Raw genomic sequence first — 5,168 nt, 5'->3', positions numbered from 1 at the left:
GTACTAGTATCTAATGATTAAATACTAGTATCTAATGAATAAGTACTAGTATCTAATAAATAAGCACTAGTATCTAATTTTAGGTACTAGTATTTAATGAATAAGTACTAGTATCTAATGATTAAGTACTAGTATCTAATGAATAAGTACTAGTATCTATTGCATAAGTACTAGTATCTAATAAATAAGCACTAGTATCTAATTTTAGGTACTAGTATCTAATGAATAAGTACTAGTATATAATGATTAAGTACTAGTATCTAATGAATAAGTACTAGTATCTAATAAATAAGCACTAGTATCTAATTTTAGGTACTAGTATATAATGAATAAGTACTAGTATCTAATGGAATAGTTACTAGTAACTAAACAATAAGCACTAGTAGCCTAAAAATAGATACTAGTAAATGTCAAGGATTAAATGACAAAATGGCTTGCCATATAGTCACCTCAACAAGAAATTAATTGAGTTAACTAATATTTTTAAGGCAACCAGGTAACATGAAACTGGTTAAGAACTTTGCTGTAGTTGAAACATAAATCTTATAGTAGGATCACTTTCTCTTTTTCCCTATAGGAAACAGTCCTGTCACAACATTGGCCCAAAGACCCATCTGCCGGGTGTTTTTTAATTCTTCAGTAACATGAGTATATGAATGGTGCTAGATATACTGTACAACAGATCTTGGCTGTTGACCAGAAGTTTTAATGTTCAGAGATGCTAATCTGTGAGCTATTGAACTGGATTCTGTAATGTCATGTAAGTTGGGGCTTGTTCTTCATTATCTTGGTCAGAATGATCTGTGCAGATGTGCATGAATTCCACACTTCTTGGAAAGTACATCTTAGTTTATGCTCTAGTGTCTGTGAAGTCTTGAATATTTCATCTTTGGGATTTCATTTTCATGTTCCATCCTTGTCCTGTGGCAATAATCAGAAAATGGTGTAAACAGGCTCTTTTATTTTAAACTTGTAGAGCTCAAACTTTATCTGAGCAGCTTTTACTACTGCATTTATATAAAATTGATGCAGGTGCATCTCAAATTAGAATATCATGAACAAGTTCTTTTTCTTTTGTAATTTAGTTCCAAAAAGCAAACTTTCTTATATTCTACACTCACCATGCACAAAGTGAAATATTTGAAGAGTTTTTTTAGTTTTTATTCTGGGGTCTACGACTTACAGCAAAAAATAAATTTGAGTTGGGGTTCAGGTCAGATGAGTTGGCTGGCCAATAAAGCACAGTAATATCATGTTCAGCAAACCAGTTAGAAGTAGGTTTGGCACTGTGGACAGGTGCTAAGTCCTGCTGGAAAAGAAAAGTACTCCGAAATCTCGTGCTAGATGGCTGCATTGACTTTGGACTTGATAAAGCACAGTGGACCAACACCAGCAGATGACATGGCACCCGAAATCATCACAGACTGTGGAAACTACACTGGACTTCAAGCAACTTGGATTCTGTGCCTCTCCACTTTTACTCCAGACTGGGACCTTGATTTTCAAATTGAATGCAAAATTTACTTTGATCTGAAAAAAGAAAAGAACTTTGCACCACCAAGCAAGTCCAGTTCTTTTTCTTTTTAGCCCAGGTTAGACGCTTCTGATGTTGTTTCTGGTTCAGAAGGAATTTTAGGAATGTGACAGCTGTTGCCTATTTCCTTAAGACATCTACATATTTTGATAAACTGGATTTTTTTAGCTGATAGTCGTAGCCATCAGAATTAAAACAAAACTCTTGATATATTTCACTTCATGCTTTATGAATCTAGAATATAAGTGTAACAAGACTTCAAGGGAACAGGAAGGAAGAGGCTGGAATCAGGGTAGAGCTGACGACTACGTACTTTATTATAACAAAATAACACACGCGCTGTACGCGCCTAAATCAAACACCACCACTTCAGGGTAAGAACAGTCTTTCTTTAGGTCAGAGCTTCCCGCTCAAAGTCCTCCGCTCACTCGCTCAAAGCCACTCGTCTCCAGCCGTCAGCTCCGGTCTCTCTCCCCGACTGTCTCTGCCTTGCTGCTTTTAAGCCTCTCCACGCCAGTTACTGGAACAAGGCACAGGTGTTCATTATTTGTGCGAGCGCCACTCACTCACCACTCGTCTAATCACTCTCTCTCCTGCTGCAGACTTCGCTGAACCACGCCCACCTTGCCACATACCCCCACCGCCCGACTCAGGCCGGGGAGCCATCTGGCCTGCAGTCCTCCCCCCCCCTTGCCGGGAGAGGAAGTCGGCCACAGCCATCTGTGCACCCGGCCTGTGGACCACCTTGAATTTAAAAGGCTGTAAAGCAAGATACCAACGGGTGATCCAGGCATTGGTGTCTTTCATGCGGTGGAGCCATTGGAGGGGAGCGTGGTCCGAACAGAGGGTGAACTCCCGCCCCAGCAGGTAGTATCTGAGGGTGAGGACGGCCCACCGGATAGCCAAACACTCCTTCTCTCTGGTGCTGTACCTAGCTTCCCTCTTCGAGAGCTTGCGGCTCAGGTATAGCACCGGCCGTTCCTCACCCTCCACCAGCTGGGACAGTACTGCGCCCAGCCCTCTGTCCGACGCGTCGGTCTGCAGGATAAAAGGGGGAGAAAAGTTAGGGGAATGCAAGAGCGGCCCACCACACAGGGCAGCCTTCAACTTGGTAAAAGCCTGCTGGCATTGCTCCGTCCACTGGACCGTATCGGGTACTTCCTTTTTAGTGAGATCAGTCAGCGGGTTGGTGAGCTCCGAATATTTAGGCACAAACCGTCTATAATATCCCGCCAACCCCAGGAACTGTCTCAACTCCTTTTTGGTCTTAGGCCTCGGGCAGGCCGCAATCGCTGCGGTCTTATCAATTTGGGGACGCACCTGCCCATGGCCTAAGTGGAAGCCCAGATACTTGACCTCCACCCGCCCAATCGCACACTTCTTCGGATTATCTGTGAGCCCAGCCTCCCTCAGCGACCTCAGGACTGCTCTCAAATGCTCCATATGCCGCTGCCAGTCGTTACTATGGATAATAATATCGTCTAGGTAAGCAGCGGCATACGTAGCATGGGGTCGGAGGACACGGTCCATGAGGCGCTGGAAGGTAGCCGGGGCTCGAAACAATCCGAACGGAAGGGTTACAAATTGGTGTAATCCGAACGGCGTGGTGAAGGCTGTCTTTTCTTTGGATACTGGTGTTAGGGGGATCTGCCAGTACCCTTTCGCAAACGGCGAACCGGACGGACCAGACCCCCCGGGCGCGGCACTCCTACTTCCTTCCATCGAGGGTTTCGGCACCAGTGTAACAAGATAACAAAATAACACACGCGCTGTACGCGCCTAAATCAAACACCACCACTTCAGGGTAAGAACAGTCTTTCTTTAGGTCAGAGCTTCCCGCTCAAAGTCCTCCGCTCACTCGCTCAAAGCCACTCGTCTCCAGCCGTCAGCTCCGGTCTCTCTCCCCGACTGTCTCTGCCTTGCTGCTTTTAAGCCTCTCCACGCCAGTTACTGGAACAAGGCACAGGTGTTCATTATTTGTGCGAGCGCCACTCACTCACCGCTCGTCTCCTCACTCTCTCTCCTGCTGCAGACTTCGCTGAACCACGCCCACCTTGCCACAATAAGAAAGTTTCATTTTTGGAATTAAATTACAAAGAAAAATTACTTGTTCATATTCTAAATTTTTTAGATGCACCTGTATGTCATCCCTCTGCATCTGTGATCTTCATCTGTCTCTAAGGGAAAGATAAAATTATGAAGTAAAAATACAATTATATAAAATATAAATTGAATTGAATTGAATATCTAACATTATTCTCTTTATTCTTTTCCATAGTTCTAACTACTTGTTGTGCTCTTGAGGATCAAGATGTGGACCGTTTTACAGACTCACTTGGCCTTGTTTTGCGATGTGTTACATGATGGATATATTGGTTAAGTGTTGTTTAAACATGATGCTTAAACATTCATTGTTTAAAGAGCCATGTTGGCTACTATGAATTGTAACTGAATAAAAATATTTAATGTACAACAAGGTACAAAATTCGTCTGTAATGTATTTTTAAAGTTGTATCAATTTTAGGCATTTTTTTAAGATACAAGGATTTTGCAAACAATTATTTTAATGTATTTTATGAAGTAAAAGCTTAAGTTACATGATTATACAACTCAGATGGATTCAATTTAAATTTTACTAACAGTAACAATATGCAAAACATACTGGATATACAGTAATTTATGTATTTCTTCTAAATACAGTAAATTAAAATAAGCAATTTGCTGTGAAAAATACAGCATTATACTGTTGTTATTAAAAAGTACAGTTTTTTCCTGTATTCTGCGATTACAGTAAATGCCTGTAAATTAAATTACAGTACTGTGGCTGTAAAATTACAGTAACTGGCTGGCAACCCTGCTGCCAGTAATTTACTGTAAATTTTACAGGATTTTTTTTACAGTGTGGACATATAGCAGTACTATATATGAGATTCAATCAGAAGTGTGTGTGTGTGTGTGTGTGTGTGTGTGTTCATGTTTGTATATCCCGGTGGGGACCAAACGGAATCATGGGGACCAGGTGGAAACCAAATTAAGGCACAGCTAAAAAGCATAAATTGTACAGAATCTGGGAATAAAGTCTATGACGGTTAGTACAGTATACATTACGCCTATGGAGTGCAGATAGTAAGGCTGTGTGTGTGTGTGTGTGTGTGTGTGTGTGTGTGTGTGTGTGTGTGTGTGTGTGTGTGTGTGTGCGTGCGTGCGTGCGTGCATGCGTGCTTCTTACTTTTCATCAATTACACTGAAAATTCATCATTGTGCTTAGAAGAGAGGCAACATGTAGGTTCACTGCAACCTGTTTCTTCTGTATCCTGTCATTTTAGATGACGCTTCTTGTTCCACTCTCTGGATTAATATCTACAAAGGGTCAGGAAAAACAAAATGTTTTAAATTAAATATATAGAATATATTATATTAAAACACATGAATTAAATCATCAGCTTGCTAGTGTTAAATACTAACAGGGGAGACTTCTAAATAATTTGCCCTAAAAAAATCCATCTCTCGTTGAGAAATATTGGTTTAAATGTCTTAACAACAGGTATATAACATTAACATATCTATAAAATGCAGGTAAGGAAGTTGTTCAACCATTACCTTTCAGTGGACTCCAAGATACACGCTGCCCCAT

The sequence above is a fragment of the Triplophysa rosa genome, linkage group LG23 (genome assembly GCF_024868665.1).
Source record: "Triplophysa rosa linkage group LG23, Trosa_1v2, whole genome shotgun sequence".
NCBI lineage: Eukaryota > Metazoa > Chordata > Actinopteri > Cypriniformes > Nemacheilidae > Triplophysa > Triplophysa rosa.
The sequence above is the reverse complement of the archived record's forward strand: the minus strand, read 5'-3'. Positions refer to the sequence as shown.